Below are 19,523 nucleotides of genomic sequence, written 5' to 3'. Positions count from 1 at the left end.
TGTGTTTCCCTCTACGGTGTGAGCTGTTGCCTTCAATCGGGTCTTGGCTGCTGGGAAACCCCGGAGGTTCCCTTCGCTAACGGATTTGACCGGTTTTACGGCGACTCCTAGCCTGGTCGGGGTCCGTAGGCCCTGCCGAATGGTGCTGGCTTCTCTTCACTCCCCGATCCGGTACCGGCGGGCCACCGCCCGTCCCCGGTCCGTACGGTTCACTTCGATCAGCCTCTCCTGCAGACGGTCACCCCCGTCTGCCAACCTTGCTGTATGTGCCCGGGCCACACACCCGGACACAGTCAGTCTCCTCTGCTACCACTTCACTCTCCAAAACTAATCTGACTCCTTTTCCCGCCTCCAGGACTGTGAACTCCTCGGTGGGCGGGACCAACCGCCTGGCCCACCCCCTGGTGTGGACATCAGCCCCTGGAGGAAGGCAACAAGGATTTGTGTTTGACTTAGGTGTGCCTAACCGGGGTGTAGGGTGTGTAGGTGTAGTACCTGTGACGACCTGGCTTGTCCAGGGCACCACATTCCCCCTTAGTAAAATGCAGACCGTCCGCGGGCTGCCCGTCCATCACCGCTTTTATTTTCACAACTGGAAAAGAATAAAAAGAAACAGTAAAATCACATATAAAACATTATCACAGACATTTATAACGGTACGGCTTGCGCTCTTCACCCACCCAAAAAACCTGGCCCTGATGCTGCCCCTATGAAGCGGGCAGCACCCCTTGACCCCAGTCCAGCACCAAGTTGCCCGAGCGGGTTCTGTCTCTTTCAGGGGACCCGCGTCCATGGGGACCCCCGAACCCCCGGAGGATCGCCACCGGTTACGGTAGTGGCGGGCCTGGGCCATCCCTTTCCTCCAGGCCCATCCTCCCAAATCAGCCTCTCCGGAGACGGCAATGGTATGAAGCCAACAAACAAACATATTTTTTTATTTACATGCCACTAAGTTTGTGGTTGCCCTGCAAGTTCTTGGGCTTGTCCGTATGAAGTCCCTTACGCAACGGTTTGCAGACAGTCCCTACGGGGACAACAGTTGCCGGCAACGGCCGGTTCAATCACGGTGCCAATCAGGTAAACTTCTTCGGTTGATTAATCTTCACTTATCGGTCAAAAACTTTCAAACTGTTACAGGTGGTCCCAACAGGGACAACTTGCAGCGGGGCCCCGCTGACTTTGGGGCGGCTACCACCGCAGGGGGTCGGCCCACTTGGGGACTGGGCGGTACATTGGGTTTTCCTTCCATAGGCAGTTCAGTCCAGAACTACTGACGGCCGTTAGGAACGGTGGCGGGGGCAACGTGCTCGGAACCCCCTCCTCCATCAGCGGCATTCTCTCTGGACCTCCGGCTGCGGTGCTGGCCCCCGGCTCCCACGCAATCAGGGCTGGTTCTGGAGTTTGGGTGGACTGATCGCGACGCGGCACGGCTGCAGCGGCCCCTTGCTCACGGGCCCCCACTACGGCAACCATCTTGCGCATCTCCGCCTTCCAATCCAGCAGCTGCTGCAGGCTCTGCGCCCTCACCTTCAAGCAGAACCGGCCCAGCTCCCGCTCCAGCCACGCAGCGGTCCCAGCGGGGAGCTCACCCGGGCCGCAGTCTTCAAAGGCTACTACTCCTCGGTTTCCCCAGAGCTTTGACGCCCCGGTGGCGGGCACTCCCGTGCTCCAATTCGAGGACGCCGCCATCTCTCCATCCGTGACCCCCTTAGTCTTTTTCCGGCTCCTCCTCTACAGGGGCGGGGTTTCGTTTTTCGCGCCTCCACTACTCGGGAAGACGCTCGAGCGAGGACTTTTCGCGCCCAAAATGGCGGCTTCTCCAAATTTTCAGCCGGACACCTCCGGCGGTCACAAGGCGCACCTCTACCAGACGGCAGAGTGGTAAGATCCTGTTTGTGACGCCAAGTTGTCGTGGGCGGAGGAGGTAACCCGCTCCCCAGCTTGGATGGATGCTGAGGGAGCCCCTTTTGCCCGCAGGCTCTGGCCCTGGGAACTGTAGCCTTGGCGGTGACTGTGTTTCCCTCTACGGTGTGAGCTATTGCCTTCAATCAGGTCTTGGCTGCTGGGAAACCTGGGAGGTTCCCTTCGCTAACGGATTTGACCAGTTTTACGGCGACTCCTAGCCTGGTCGGGGTCCGTAGGCCCTGCCGAATGGTGCTGGCTTCTCTTCACTCCCCGATCCGGTACCGGCGGGCCACCGCCCGTCCCCGGTCCGTACGGTTCACTTCGATCAGCCGCTCCTGCAGATGGTCACCACCGTCTGCCAACCTTGCTGTATGTGCCCGGGCCACACACACGGACACAGTCAGTCTCCTCTGCTACCACTTCACTCTCCAAAACTAATCTAACTCCTTTTCTCGCCTCCAGGACTGTGAACTCCTCGGTGGGCGGGACCAACCGCCTGGCCCACCCCCTGGTGTGGACATCAGCCCCTGAAGGAAGGCAACAAGGATTTGTGTTTGACTTAGGTGTGCCTAACCGGGGTGTAGGGTGTGTAGGTGTAGTACCTGTGACGACCTGGCTTGTCCAGGGCGCCACATAAGCACACCTTATATAGGGTGTTGATGTCATTACACCACACCCCTCCTCATTACAGAGGTGCACATCACCTGATTTACTTAATTGGTATTTGGCTCTCAAGCCTATACAGCTTGGAGTAGGACACATGTATATAAATTATCATGTGATCAAAATACTCATTTGCCTAATAATTCTTCACACAGTGTAGTTTGGTACATCCTGAGAAAGAAAGCACTGGTGACCTCAACAATACAAAACAGACCTGGACGCCCACGGAAGACAACAGTGGTGGATGATTGTGGAATAATTACCATGGTTAAGAGAAACCCCTTCACAGCAACCAACAAAGTGAACAATCTCCAGGATGTAGGTGTATCAATATCCAAATCTACCATAAAGAGAAGACTGCATGAAAGAAAATACAGAGGGTTCACTGCATGCTGCAAGCCACTCATAAGTCTCAAGATTAAGAATGGTAGATTGTAGGGATGAGCGAATGTATTCGCCACTATTCGGTATCTGACGGATAATGGGGTATTCGAGGTATTCGCAATCTGACGGCTAATATGGTATTCGCTCCGATACTTTCATTCTCATTTTTGCCTTCCTGGCGCCTGTTTCCAAGCCAATGAAAACATCTGAGCAGCCATCTTTGTTGTGGTGTTATTGTGAATGGCTTGGCCGCACAGCGTTATTCGGGCTATATAAACCACCGACCATTTTTTTAACATGCGGAGTTGGCAGTGTGGATAAACTGTACTGTGTGCGGGAGGAGTGTTCTTTGATCCAACTAACAAATAGTCCTTGTAGTGGCTGAACACAGTGTCCAGTAGCTGCTAGGAGCTCCATAAATCGCTTTTTTGACAAACAGAAGGCAGGTCTTTCGGTCTCTCTGTCTCTCCCTCTCCCCCTCTCTCATACTCCCCGATTACTGACTGATCACTGGCGCGGCACTGCATGGCTGTCATACTGCTCCGGCGGCTTCTCCAGCTTTTGAAAATGCCGGCCGCTCATTATTCCATCTCATATTCCCTGCTTCCCCCGCCCACTGGAACCTATGATTGGTTGCAATCAGACACGCCCCCACGCTGAGTGACAGCTGTCTCACTGCAACCAATCAGAGCCGCCAGTGTGCGGGTCTATGTAGTGCAGTAAAATAAATAAATAAATTTAAAAAAAACGCCATGCGGTCACCCCAAATTTTGATACCAGCCAAGATAAAGCCACACAGCTGAAGGCTGGTATTCTCAGGATGGGGAGCCCCGCATTATGGGGAACCTCCCAGCATAAAAATATCAGCCAGCAGCCGCCCGGAATTGCCACGTCCATTAGATGCTACAGTCCTGCGGTGGCAATCGGGCTAATAAGTTAATGGCACCCTATAGCTGCCACTAAGTCCTAGGTTAATCATGGCAGGCGTCCATGAGACACCCACAATGATTAACGTATAAGTGAAAGTAAATAAACACATAAACCCGAAAAAATCCTTTATTTGGAATAAAAGACAAAAAACACCCTCTTTTACCACTTTATTAAAATCCGCAAATACCCCTCCAGGTCCGGCGTAATCCTCACGAGGTCCGGCGACACATCCAGCTCTGCTACATGAAGTTGACAGGAGCGGCCGTACCACACCGCCGCTCTCTGTCAGCTCCACACAGCAACTGAAGTGAGGTGTGCGATCAGCGGTGCCGTCACTTAGGTGACCCAAGGACCACAGCTCACACCTGAGTGACGGCACCGCTGATCGCGCGGTTTACTTCAGTCACTCAGGGGATTTGCGGTCACCGGTGGGTCCTTCACCAGTGATCTCAAATCAGGCCGCGGCACACACACAGAGCCGCACAATTACAATGAAGTTGGGTGAAGTTCATTCGAGTTCATTCTGATCGCACGGCTCTGTCTTGCAGCCAGCCATGCTCTATGCTCTGCTTGCTTTCAATAAATAGAAACATTCCTCATCATCTCTGCTTGCTATCAATAAATAGAACCATTCCCCATCATCTCTGCTTGCTGTCATTGAATGGAAATATTCCCAAACACCTATGCTTGTCAGTGAATGGAAATATTCCCCACCATCTCTGCTTGCTGTCATTGAATGGAAGCTTTCCCCAACACGTCTCTGCTTGCTGTCATTGAATGGAAACATTCCCCAACACATCTGCTTGCTGTCTGTGAAAGGAAACATTCCCCACCATCTCTGCTTGCTGTCAGTGAATGGAAACATTTCCCACCATGTCAGCTTGCTGTCAGTGAATGGAAACACTCCCCAACATCTCTGCTAGCTGTCAGTGAGGGGAAACATTCCCCATCATCTCTGCTTGCTGTCATTGAATGGAAACATTCCCCAACACGTCAGTGTGTTCTCCGTGTGTTATGTGTGATAACACACGGAGAAGGGGCGCTTTTTCCTCACCTGTCCCTGGCGTTGCTGTCTGTGGTGCTGATCTTCGGACTCCGGTCCTGCCGACTCCCCGCTGCTGCTGCTTCCGCCTGCAGTGGAGTGAATATTCAATGATCATAATGAGCGGGGGTGGGAAGCAAATGACAGCAGCGGCAGAGACGGCAGTGCTGGAGAAGGTGAGTATAGATTTTTTTTTTTGTTTTACTAACACGTGTATTTTCTCCGGTGCGTGTCACGCCAATCACATTCGTGCGGTCCGTGCGCAGGCCTTGTGACACCCGTGATGCCGGAGAAAAATTGACATGTCTACGTGTGGAGCACACGGGCACACTTATGCTCCACGCGTACACACGGTCCATAGCAAAACACGCACGTCTGCGCAGACCCATTGATTTTAATGGGTCTAGGTTTGCCCGTGTCTCCGGCACGTGAGGAAACGGACTTAACACGTACCGGAGACACGGACGTGTGAAGGGGGCCTAAATGGTAGAAATAGCTATAGGGTCAGTGTTAGTGCATTGCTTAGTTAGGTGAGAGCTGTTCCTGTTTTAAACAGCTCCCCCCAAAAAATCCTCTTATTAGTGCTGCATACGGTCTGTTACTGCAGTGTGTGATATAGGGAGTGCTTATTCACAGGCAGGGAGAGATTTAAAGCTTTTCTGACATCTGCTACTAATAATCAACAATCTCAGCACTCCTACATCCCTTGTGTCTGTTCTACTAGGAATAGGTATTACAACTTGCAAAAAAAGTCCCAAAATTGTCAAAACAATGGGTTCAGGTGTAGTGTAGTGCCTGTCAGCCACCATCTCAATTCATACCAGCTCAGTTGCGTCCTTGTGTTGGTTTCATAGCGTACATAAACTCCATAGTACCCTACTGCAAAAAAAAATTGTGCAACTTTAAAAAATAAATAAATATATTGCTGTCACAGCCTGTAGTTCTGCCTGAAGCCAAATACCATAATATATAGCATCCTGGTGGTGGCTTCATATCTTACAGAACTTTGATAGTGGCCTGCTGCAACTAACACAGTGTCAGTGTTCCAAAATTTTAATTAATACTCGGTGTCAGTGGCACTACTTCTGCATCAAGGCCAGTACCTTCCTAGCAGCAACCTTTTGGGGGCTTCATATATTACAGAACTTAGATTGTGGCTTGCTCTTATTAAAACACATTCTCAGAGTTACCAAATTTTAATTAACACTCAGTGTCAGTGGCACTAGTTCTGCCTGAAGCAAAATACTGTTATAGCACCAAGCTAGCATCCTGGTGGTGGTGTCTTCAGATCTTACCTACATAGTGCCCTGCTCTTACTAAAACACAGTCTGAGTGCCAAAAAACAATAAACCTCCAAGTGGTACTTTGTCCAACAAAGGTACAGTCATATGAAAAAGTTTGGACACCCCTATTAATGTTAACCTTTTTTCTTTATAACAATTTGGGTTTTTGCAACAGCTATTTCAGTTTCATATATCTAATAACTGATGGACTGAGTAATATTTCTGGATTGAAATGAGGTTTATTGTCCTAACAGAAAATGTGCAATCCGCATTTAAACAAAATTTGACCGGTGCAAAAGTATGGGCACCTCAACATAAAAGTGACATTAATATTTTGTAGATCCTCCTTTTGCAAAAATAACAGCCTCAAGTCGCTTCCTGTAGCTTTTAATGAGTTCCTGGATCCTGGATGAAGGTATATTTGACCATTCCTGTTTACAAAACAATTCCAGTTCAGTTACGTTTGATGGTCGCCGAGCATGGACAGCACACTTAAAATCATCCCACAGATGTTCAATGATATTCAGGTCTGGGGACTGGGATGGCCATTCTAGAACATTGTAATTGTTCCTCTGCATGAATGCCTGAGTAGATTTGGAGCGGTGTTTTGGATCATTGTCTTGCTGAAATATCCATCCCCTGCGTAACTTCAACTTCGTCACTGATTCTTGCACATTATTGTCAAGAATCTGTTGATACTGAGTTGAATCCATGTGACCCTCAACTTTAACAAGATTTCCAGTGCCGGCATTGGCCACACAGCCCCAAAGCATGATGGAACCTCCACCAAATTTCACTGTGGGTAGCAAGTGCTTTTCTTGGAATGCCGTGTTTTTTTGCCTCCATGCATAACGCCTTTTTGTATGACCAAACAACTCAATCTTTGTTTCATCAGTCCACAGGACCTTCTTCCAAAATGTAACTGGCTTGTCCAAATGTGCTTTTGCATACCTCAGGCGACTCTGTTTGTGGCGTGCTTGCAGAAACGGCTTCTTTCGCATCACTCTCCCTACAGCTTCTCCTTGTGCAACGTACGCTGTTAGCCAATGCACATTGACACCATCTGCAGCAAGATGATGCTGCAGGTCTTTGGAGGTGGTCTGTGGATTGTCCTTGACTGTTCTCACCATTCTTCTTCTCTGCCTTTCTGATATTTTTCTTGGCCTGCCACTTCTGGGCTTAACAAGAACTGTACCTGTGTTCTTCCATTTCCTTACTATGTTCCTCACAGTGGAAACTGACAGTTTAAATCTCTGAGATAACTTTTTGTATCCTTCCCCTGAACAACTATGTTGAATAATCTTTGTTTTCAGATCATTTGAGAGTTGTTTTCAGAAGTCCATGATGCCACTCTTCATAGGAGATTCAAATAGGAGAACAACTTGCAAGTGGCCATCTTAAATACCTTTTCTCATGATTGGATATACCTGCCTATGAAGTTCAAAGCTCAATGAGGTTACAAAATCAATTTAGTGCTTTAGTAAGTCAGTAAAAAGTAGTTAGGAGTGTTCAAGTCAAGAAATTCATAAGAGTGCCCATACTTTTGCACCGGTCAAATTTTGTTTAAATGCGGATTGCACATTTTCTATTAGTACAATAAACCTCATTTCAATCCAGAAATCTTACTGCGTCCATCAGTTATTAGATATATGAAACTGAAATAGCTGTTGCAAAAACCCAAATTGTTATAAAGAAAAAATGTTAACATTAGTAGGGGTGCCCAAACTTTTTCATCTGACTGTACCTTGCGGTTTTTAGACTTACAGAAAACAGCTATCGTGGGAAACTATTAACACAAGTTTAACAACCCGGCATCAGTGTCATTTCACTGCCTGTACAAAAGGTCACGTTACAGTATTCACCTTCAAATAATCAAACAAAAAAAATGGGAAAAAGAGGCGGCAAGGGCCATGGACGAGGTGGTAGTGACAGTGGTGGTCACCCAAACAGTGTGACCGAGCCAAAGAAAAAGATTCCTGCTTTATCTACAACTGCCTTCCTATCCCAGTTTTCTTGTCCACGTTGGAAAGCACTCTTGCGCCCTGCACAGTGCGAACAGGTAACGAGTTCGCTAGCAGAAAATGCCTCCAGTTACTTGCCAAGTAGAAAATCCCAAGGGTCCACACAGACGGACTTGAGTAGCCCAGAGGCTGGCCCATCGAATAATCAGCCTGGTCATCCTTCCTCACAACATCAGTATTCTAAGGAAACATATGACACCAAAGCAGGTTACTCTGAGGAACTGTTTACGGGACCCTTTGACCTTTATTGCCTCTCACCGCGCAACACTACCAACGCAGGTGAGGCCGTGGTGTGCAGTGATGCACAGATCTTTGAGCACCCAAGGCCAGAAGAAAGCCATGGTGTTGCCTGTGACATGCTGGGCAATCAGGTGGAATTGTTGGTGGATGATGAGACACAGTTGCCCTCAGGTCAGCCTCAAACCTCCATTACCGGAGATGTTGACCCTCAGGAATTTGAAGACGACCTGGTCGAAGATGAGGTGACTGATCCAACATGGACAGGTGGCATGGATTGCGAGAGCAGCAGTGCAGAGGAGCATGTGCCCATAGTCCGCAAAAAGGCTGTAAGAGATAGGGTTTCGACTACTGCCAGAGGTCAATCAACTGTGCACATGACACCACCACCTGTGCCATCTCAGAGTCCAAGGGTCTATGCACCACCTGTGCCATCTGAGTCCAAGGGTCCGTACACCACCTCGGCCATCTCAGAGTCCTAGTGTCCGTGGTGCAATTGTGTGGGAGTTTTTTTCCAAGAGTCCTTCGGACCAAAAGGTTGCCATTTGTCAAATCTGTCAGGCCAAGCTTAGCAGAGGCAGAAATACTTCCAGCTTGGGCACCTCCACCATGAGAAACCATATGTTAGCCAAGCACACCACTAGGTGGTTGACAGCTCTAGGTGAAAAACACGATTTCCACACTTAAAACTCTGCCACTTCCCCTGGGCTGCCTGCTTCCCAAACTGGTGTGCAAGAAGGTGGTACTGATGACTCCTTCTCCCAACCTGATGTTGGCCAAACTCAATCATCAACGACCACATCCGCTTCGGTGTACCAGCGTTCTGTTCAGTTGTCCATACAACAGACCTTCAAAAAGAAGCAAAAATATCCCATTACGCACCCAAGGGCAGAAACCATAACCTCACACATTGCACGATTGATAGCCCTTGAGATGTTGCCGTATCGGCTTGTGGGGACAGAGGCTTTCCGCGACCTTTTGGCGGTGTTAGAACATTGGTACTCTGTGCCTAGCCGCCACTATTTTTCAAGTTGTGCCGTCCCCGCGCTCCACAATCACGTGTCCGTAAACATCAAACGGGCTCTCACCAATGCCATAACAGGGAAGGTCCACTTAACCACAGACACGTGAACAAGTGAAAGTGGACAGGGACGCTACATCTCACTGACAGCACACTGGGTGAACCTGGTGGCGGCTGGTACAGAGTCTGAGCCGGCAACATCCCTTATAGTTCCCACACCCAGAATAGCGGGTCCCACTTCAATCAAAGTTTCAGTAGCCTCCTTCACAGCAACAACTTCCTCTTCCTCTTACTCTTCATCTGGCTCCTGTGCATCCTCCACAACATCCGCCGGTGTCCAACCGTCAACATCATTCCCCAGCTGGAATCTCTGCAGCACTGTCTCGGCTAATCGGCAACACGCTCTACTGAAGCTTATCTGTATCGGTGACAATTCACACACGGCACCTGAGCTTTTGAAAGCAATAACTGAGCAGACAGATGAGTGGCTTGCACCGTTGGACCTCTGTCCAGGGATGGAAATGTGCGATAATGGTCGTAATCTGGTGGCGGCTTTAAAGCTTGGAAAGCTTGTACACGTTCCTTGTATGGCCCACGTTGTAAATTTAGTTGTTCAGCACTTTCTCAAAAAATACCCTGGGATACCAGACCTACTTACCAAGGTACGACATATTAGCGCCCATTTTCGCAAGTCATCTCTCTCTTTTGCTGGCCTGGCAGTGTTCCAGCAGCACTTACACTTGCCTCGTCACAGCCTAATATGTAATCTCCCTACGAGATGGAATTCAACCTATTATATGTTGGCCAGGATCCATTAGCAGCAGAGGGCAGTATCCCAATTCCAGCTGGAACATGCCCATCAGATGCAGCTGCCAGACATAAGTACTGCAGAGTGGATGTGGATTGCAGACATTTGTCAGGTCCTAGAGAATTTTGATTACTGTACCAACATTGTGAGCAGTGATGATGCTCTTATCAGCATTACCATTCCACTGATTTGTTTATTGAAACAATCTCTGGATGGTCTGACTGACCAAAGTGTTAATGCACCCGAGGTGTCTGTGGATCCAGACTTCAGGCCACCTTTGGTCAGCATCATGAGGATGAGGAGGATGATGAAGAACAGGAATGCTTTGAAGTTGGTAACCAAGTGATTGACAACCCAAGCTTTAGGGCTGTCCAACATTGATGGCCTGAGGAGGAGCAGGAGGAGGAGAGAGAGACTGAGGAGGAGAGGAGGTTTAATGAGACAGAATGTATTCTTAGCAGTGACACACAAAAGTTTCCTGTTTGGAGTCTGGGACACATGGCACAGTTCATGTCACACTGCCTTTCTCATGACTGTCGGCTAGTCCACATTTTGTCAGACAACAAATACTGGTTATGTACCTTTCTTGACCCATGCTCCCATGCTGCAAAGACAAATTCGCTTCACTACTTGTGAAGGCAAATAAGGATTGTACTATGGAAACATTCAAGAGGGCTGTAGTGGAGCAGTTGATGAAACGATTACCCTCAGATCATGCTTGTGTCAGAGGTAGCATGTAATCTCACGCAACAGGATTACAAGAGAGGGCTACGCATAGTAGGAGCAACACAGGCGGGGGAACTGGTACATTTTTCACAAACCATCAACTGCGAATCAGATACCGGTTGGGGGAACTATGACAAGGAGGGAACACTTAAGTAAGATGGTGAGAGACTATGTAGGTGACCGTATCAGCGTGCTTTCAGAGTCTACTGTTCCCTTTAACTATTGGGTTTCCAAGCGCAACACTTGGCCAGACCTCACCTTATACGCTTTGGAAGTGCTAGCTTGGCCTGCTGCGAGTGTGTTGTCTGAGCGTGTTTTCAGCTCAGCGGTGTCAATAATAACAGATACTCGCACACGACTAGCCACGGAAAGGATAGACAGTTTGACGATAATCAAAATGAACCATAGATGGATTGCCCCAGAGTATCTCAGGCCGCCTGTTAACAAGACCCAATAATAAGCTTATCCCCAAAATTTTTTATTTGTTAAGTTCAAATAAGTTCCATTGTTTTCCATTGTTTCTCATTCAAGACTATTTTGTCTTCTATTATCTAATGACACCGCATGATTAATCTAACTTGTTATGCTGCTGCTATGTAATTGTTTGGCCCAATCACCCAGGGCAATATTTTTCAAGCCTTTGTATATTATGCACTGGCACAACCACTCTCAAGGCTACACTCTCTAGAACAATTGGTCAGGCAGTCTCTATTTGTGTTCTTTATTGATGCTGTGCTCCACGGTGTGTTACACATGGCCCCCTGCGGAATCAGAATTTTATTTTAGCTCCTTGGCATGTTATGCCCTGTTGCAAATCCTACTAATTTTTTTTAAAAAGCTGTTGGAAGTACCTACTGATGCAGTGCTCCATGTTGTCTGAACCATTATGCCCTGGGAAAACTGAATTTATTAAACTCCTTGGCATGTTATGCCCTGTTGCAAATTCTACCAATTTTTTTTAGAAAAAGCTGTTGAGAGCTATTGAGAGTTCCTTCTGATGCTGTGCTACATGGTGTTTGAACCATTTTTCCCTGGGGAAACTGATTTTTTTTAAATCCTCGGTGTTACCTAGTGGAATAAAGCCTTGAGTTCCAGAGTGAAAGAACTGCCACTTCCACGGTGCTGCATGCTTCACAAACTGCGGTCTAGGAAGCAGGCGATGATGCAAGGAGGGCAAGTCCAACACACAAATGGCCCCATAGGCAATAGCACTGCAAAGTGTTATGGAGTACGTATTCCAACTTTCACACTAATGATATAGGGGAGGTAGAAAACTACTACTATGTTACAGGGCCCACCTGAGAGCTCTAAGAAGTCTGAGATTTGAGGACAGCCAGTGGCCCTTCATACATTTGAGTAGAGGGCCACTGGAGCCGGTGGTACTGGTGGAGGAGGAGGAGGGCAAGGTCAACATCCCAACGGGCATATTGTAGCTGACCTTTTAAAGTGCTGTCAAATATGTCCCAAAAATGGAGGTGCGAGACAGACACCAATATACTCCCAACATATGGCGTACTATGACATCATATGTCAAGTCCCATTCTTTAATGCTGAGCCTGCATCATTGCAAGTAGACACTGAGCTCTGCCCGCTGCTGATAACCTCTTTAATGACACGGTCAATCTCTGATGGCAGCATTTAATGCATGAAAACTACAGTGGGGTATGGGGAAAATGGGAGCTTGTTACATCAAGATCACGGGGGAATGATGGGTTGCTTTGGCAGCCAATGTCTGATGAAGACCCCCATACCTGCCATTATGGTACCCCTGTGAATACTAGCTTTTCCCTGGCATACGAAAGACACCATGAATTTTTCTATATATTGTAATCCAGTGGTATTGTAGTACATAGCATAAGTGACCATCGCATGTTCAAGTCCATTAAAACAGACTATAAAATGGAGAAAAAACAATGTTTTTAAAAGTAGAGAAAAAAATATAAAAATTTGAATTAACATTTTTTTTGCCTATTGAAAATAAATAATAATAATAATAATCCAAAAAAATATTTCGAAATAAATTTGTATACATGCAATGTGTAGGAGCATGTTCACATTTGCCATTAAACAGGGAACTCAAAAAAAGCAAAAGTGACCAAAATACCCTAAAATAAGATAATATATAGCAATAGTGCATGCAAATCAAATAGGGTGCTTAGTTAACATTATTTGCTTAAAAAAACATAAAAGCCATCCCACCACATCAAAGATAACCCATATTGGAACAGTTCTAGCTAAGACTGTCTCGTCATGGGTGACCTTGATGTGGTTGGATGGCTTTTTCATTGTTTTTTTTAATAAAAAAAACAGATACATTTGTAGGAAGAATCATGACAGTCTGTCTGGCTAGCGGTTTTCTTAAAATCAGTTGCTTTTTGCTGTGACTACAAACTGACATGGGGTTTCAATGATGAGACAACCATTTTAATAACTGTTTACTAGTTCCTTTATTTTCTATTTGCATAGTATTGACATTTGGAGAAGAGTAAAATCAAGACAAAGGAAATGCTCCAAACATAAACGTGTCTGGTTTGTTTACAATAAAACTTTCACACTGCTTATCTATGAACTGCAACAACATTTACGGCCACAACAGTTTGCCCCCTTGCCGTAGTGATAGTTCTGCTTCACATAACATGTTTTTTTTTTACTGCACTATTCTATGTCCTGTTGTGTATAAATATGTGACTCTTCAGATTTTGTGTTATACCATGCCTGATGAAGAGACCTGATTAGTCTCGAAATCTTGCTACTATTACCATCCTTTCAGTTAGCCATTAAAAGGTATCAACCACTGAGGACTTCAGTTCTTTTAAACAATGGTTTGTTTACAGGTATTTAATGGGGTATAAGAAATAGTATATGTGAAACAAAACAGTAAGAAGGCACATCTGGTAAGCATAAAATAAAAAAAAAACCAACAAGATATTTACGCTGTTCCGCTGCCATCTGAGATCCACAAGTTATCAGCTGTGTATTATTTTGCTCTTTCTAGCTATTGTCACCTTTAATCATTGCACTTTTTATTTATCACAAATAGTAACCGCTATTCTTGCAGTCACATGAATATGAAGATCACTGTACTGAGCTTAGTACAGCAATGAGAAAGCAACTTCATTGTGTGGTCTATTCTATCTTCAAAAGAGAAAAAAATGTTGTGATTGAGTATCAGTTGGAATAAAGTATAAATGATGCACTCTAGTGTATTGAAAAGGTATTCCGGTCAGAAGACTGTATCACCTAACCACTAGCTAGGTGATAAATGCTAGATCTTCAAATGTCTATGGTACCATGCTCTCTGTTACATTTAAACTCCTCCTAGTCGCGGTCTTCTGGTGAGAGGAAATAGGATACTGGGGTTTCCATTCTGGCGATCAGTTGGAGTCTTTGCTGTCGGATCATGATAAATATAGCAATGTGATTTATTTGTCAAAACTGCAGGGTTTGGTCTTATCTTTATTCCACTTTCACATTTCAGTTTAATACATAAAATAACTTTTTTTTTACAGTGTTCTGGACCCATCTTTGGTCCATGTCCTCTTTAAATCTATTCGACATCCACTTTTCTCTTAAGAAAAAAAAAAGAAAAGATTCTCCTATCAACTACTCAGAAGCATGGATAGCACTTGAAGGACACACCGATGCCTTGTATTCACGCATCCATTCACTTGAATGGGCAGTTTTGATCCAATTATCAAATGAATATGTTGCGCCCTAGCCTATCAGGTCGTCACAAGGGTGCTGTGAAATCTGCCCTTCAGCATGGTACCTGCTCCTCCTTGGTTACGGGTCCTGTCCCTTTGGTGTTGCTAAGAACAGGTATACACAAATCCTGAGGAACACTCTGCACCACACCCACCAGACACCCATTGGGCAGCCTGAGGGGAATAGGGCCGCCCAGATTGAGGGATGGTAGAAGGAGGGCCAGAAGTGTCAGTGTGTAGAGAGAGTTCGAGCGCAGCAGTGACAGTGAAAGGTCACACTGCGGAGCTGGGCTCCTGTACCCGTCCCAGGTGCCAGACGTTGGCCTGGCCTGGAAGGAGCTGGAACCCCAGTCGCAGGGGGTAGTGGCAAGGGGCACGGTACTGCCACAGAGGGCAGTTCGGTGGCCTTGTGCTACAACCGGGCAGGGGCCAGGGCACGACGGGGTACGCAGACCCTAGGCGGGGAAGTAGCTTCACGCAGCCCAATAATTTACCCGCCGAGGACGGAGTCTTCACGAAACGTTCTCCACCCGCTCCAAAATCTGCGTACTAGCGCAACGAGGGGGATAGGACTTCCCAAAACCGTCCAGAAAATCCCAAGTGGGAACCCTGAGAGCAAGCTCACAGCCACAAGGGTGAGCGAGACCCGAGTAGTTTCAGGCAAAAGGGATCCACAAAGAATAAACACAGTGCCAAGGGACAAGGCTTCAGACCAACCAGCAACGCCAAAAGGGCACAGACCCAGTGTGCTCCAACAACATCTGCAGGGCATTCAGGACTTTGGTTTACCCGTTGTCGGTGTCAGAATTTATTTCTGGACTGTGTGAGTACGTTGTGCCCCTTTCCTCCCGACGGGTCCCCATCCTTCCACTACCAAGCCCCGGGACACCTTCCCCCTGCCCACGGAGGGGTTAACATCAGAAGCTGCCACCCATCGCTCCCGTGCTCTCCCCCAAATGCAGCAGCGGTGGTATCCCACATTACCACGACCCGTGGGTGGCGTCACGAACTTTATTTTTCACCCCTTGTAAATACCCCATCCCCCTTTTTATTCGAGTGGCCGCGCGACCCCGCCTCGGGTCCGGAGACCTCTCAAACCACTGCGGATTCGGATCCGAGCAGCCCGTCGGCTGTCGCGGGGGTGGCATAAATATAGGTCCTGTCTCTATTTTTTTTAGAACCAAGTGAAATCAATGTGTACATGTTCTTTCCATCAATTTCAACCAAGGGATGGGTGTGATTTTGATTCAAAGAATCTGCATTTACTGTACTTAGATTAAACTAGACTGCAGACTTTACATTTCTGTACTACCAGCATACTCCAAAAAGGCATAAAAATCCTGCTATGGTTTATTTTCGGGGTATGTCTGATTTTTGGGGAAACAGGTAGGAATATTCCTATACCCAGTCAGTGCAGCCATAGAAGTAATCCAGTTGTTAACCACTGTACAGCATGGTGAAGCTAAAATAAATAAATTTTTTATTAATACGGGGTATAACATTTTTTAATTTAATTTTCTATGTTTTTTATTACTTGTCCGATATATTTACAATGGTACATACCACTTGAAATGTTGCATCTGATTTCCCCCAATGCTTTCTTACATGTAGCCATGTTTGCTACCAAGTTTGGAATCATTACAGTCATACTGCACCAGGCTATTAAGTACAGATGTAACAATTATAGCCTAATATGTGAACAATTCCATGATGTAGATAAAATATCTTAATGCTGAAAACATTTTTTCTGCATCACAATAACTTACTAGATTCTACATCTGTACAATGTATAAGGCATCACTTAGGAGGGGTAATGTTGTTCCCGCTTAAGTGCAGCCTGACAACAAAGAACCAAGGCAGCTTAAACCAGAGACCGGCTTTGTTATTGCATCCAAGTATGTGTTGTGTCCCTGAGTATATCAGGGTGCCACAGGGTACTGAAATCCTTACCCAGGGTGCAGGGCCTACCCCCCATGGTTCCAGGTTCCTAAGAAATCGGTGTCACTACCATCAGCACCTCACATCCCAATCAACACCTCACATCATGACCTGTCAGACACACCAGTGAGTTGGTCTAGCTGGAAAAGGGCCACCCACCTAGGGGTCAGGCAGACTGGCGGGAGGGAGGAAGCAGGAGAGTAGTGAGAGCCCTCAAAGAGATCGGAGCTGGGGAGAGTGCGCTCCCAGGGAGCTAGACCAAGGTTGGGTCGCAGACGGTGGTCCGGCACCAGAGGAGTCGGCGACCGGTGGCAGTGACATTGGAAAGGGGTGCGATGGACATAGTCTAGGAGGACTGTCGGCACCAGCAAGTCCAAAAGAAACTAATCGGTGCTGAGCACGACAGGGTACAGGACCCTAGGTCAGGAGCCGATTCAACGTCCTGGCAATTAACCTGCAGAGGAAGGAGACCTTCAGGGATCTTCCCACAGAGCTCAGAGATTGGGGGCATCAGCACAACACAGAGGACAGGGTTTTCCAGCCAAAAAGCAGCCCACTGAAGTCCCAAGTGTCAGCCCTCAAGAGCACAGCTACACTCCACAAAGTGAGCGGGGACCTAACAGCTTCAAGCCACCGGGCCACAAACAGACAATTCAATTGTGCCGGGAGGTAGGCTCCGGATTGCCAAGTGAAACCGGTGGGAGCAGATACCTGGACGGGCTACCTGCAGTTACTGTCACACACAGAGAACTTGGTTTACTTGCAGCGAGTGTCGCCTTTATAATCCTCATCCAGCACCTCGACTACCCACAGTAAGTACTCTGATCCCCTACACCCTGTGCTCCCAAGCAACCACCAACACCCCTGAGCCCGGGGCCATCCCTACCTGTGGAGGGACTAACATCAGGCTGCTTAACTCCATCTGCCCCGGTACTGCTTACAGCAGTGGTGGTACTTTCATTACCGCAACCCACAGGTGGCGTCACAAACGTCTCCCCTGTAAATACCCCCTTTTCACAGATCAAAGTGTCCGCCAACCCGGGTCTGGGCCCCTCGAGCCCCCTTGATCCCGGATCCGAGCAGCTCTACCAACACCAGGACGGTACATATGTATCACTCCTGTGGAATGATTTGATCTTTCGGAAAAACATACTTTGAAATGGCATCCGGTAACAATATGACTAGGATGTGTAGTCCAAGAGGCTGGCCATCAGTAACAACAGCCAACCTGATCTGCTTGATTTACTGATGTCTCCCCTCATATATATGGAAGCTGTCGCCATTCCAAAATATATTTTCTTTGAAACTCTGAAGCACATTGTGGCTGTATATAACCTTAGGCCACATAAAAATTGAAAATAGCAGAAGTGGTAGATATGATCAGTGTCAAGAAATTGTAAATTACTCTTATAGAATAGCAAAATTGGAATTGTTCTTCACTGCTACTGTGAGGTATGTTTTTTCTGAACAGCCTGGAACTATTGCTTCAAAATCTTATGTCTTAAGATTATGTGCGCACGTTGCATAATTTCATGCGTTTACGCTGCATATTGCAGTGCAACATAAACACATGCACCCTGCGTCCCCAGCACAATCTATGAAGATTGTGCATAATCCATCCGCACGTTGCATTTGAGAGCACAGCAATTTGTGTACCGCCCCCGTGCCAGCGGCCGAACCACTCAGATCCGGAGCTGCGGTGGCTCGAGGGGTCTCCGGACCCGGGGGTTTTGCGCGGACACTCAAATTAAAAGAAGAGGGGGAGTATGTACAAGGGGATTAGGTAGTTTGTGACGCCACCCACGGTGCGTGGGAATGTGAGGGACCACCGCTGCTGTTGGGGAGCCCGGTGATGATGGTGTAGCAGCAGGATGTTTAACCCCTCCGTGAGTAGGGGGTTTGTGTCCCGGGGCCCGTTGGATGATTGGTGCTTGGGGTGCCGTTGGGGATAGGAAAAGGGTTTTTTCAGTGTACTCACACAGTCCAGGAATAACATCGACAGCTTGTAAACCAGAGTTCTGAGCACCACTGCAGCTTGGAGGGAGCACGCTTGGGTCCGTGCCCTTGATGTTGCGGTTAGCCTGTAGCCCTTTCCTTGGCACCTTTGTCTCTATTTGGACCCTCAAGTGTAAAACTCTTCGGGTCCCACTAACCTGTATGGCTAACGGAGTGAGCTTTCTCTCAGGGTTCACTCGTAGGATTTCTTTGGACTGTATTGGGAAAGTCCTATCCCATCGGTGTGCTAGTACCCCGATTTTGGAGCGGGTTGGGGATGAATCTTGAAGTCTTCAACCCCGTCGGGTAAATTACCGGAACACGTGAAGCTACTTCCCGGCCTAGGGTCCACGTACCCCTTCGTGCCCTGGCCCCTGCCTGGTGATAGCTCAAGGCCACCGGCTGCCCTCCTCAGCAGTCCGTGCCCCTTGACACAATCCCCTGCGACCGGGGTTCCAGCTCCTACCAGGCCCAGACCAACGTCGGCCACCTAGTAACTACAGGAGCCCTGCTCCAGGCCGGTGACCTCTCCTTCTCAGAGAGTCACCTCTCTCCTTCTCCTTCCTCTGCTGGTTCACTTCTCCTCCTTTCTTGCTCCACTGTCACTTTCTCACTTTCCCCTACCAACCCCCCAAGTGGGCGGCCCTATTCCCTTCAGGCCCCCCAATGGTGTGTCTGGTGGGTACAGTGTAAAGTGTTCATAGGATTTTGATTGGCTAAGCTGTTAGCAACACCAAAGGACCAGGACCCGTAACCAAGGAGGAGTGGATACTGTGCAGAAGGGCAGATTGCACAATACCCTGTGACGACCTGATAGGGCAGGGCGTCACATTTGCATGCTGAAATTTTGATCCAAATTGATGCGT

The sequence above is a fragment of the Anomaloglossus baeobatrachus genome, chromosome 2, assembly GCF_048569485.1.
Source record: "Anomaloglossus baeobatrachus isolate aAnoBae1 chromosome 2, aAnoBae1.hap1, whole genome shotgun sequence".
Classification (NCBI taxonomy): Eukaryota; Metazoa; Chordata; class Amphibia; order Anura; family Aromobatidae; genus Anomaloglossus; species Anomaloglossus baeobatrachus.
This window is presented reverse-complemented; position numbering follows the sequence as displayed.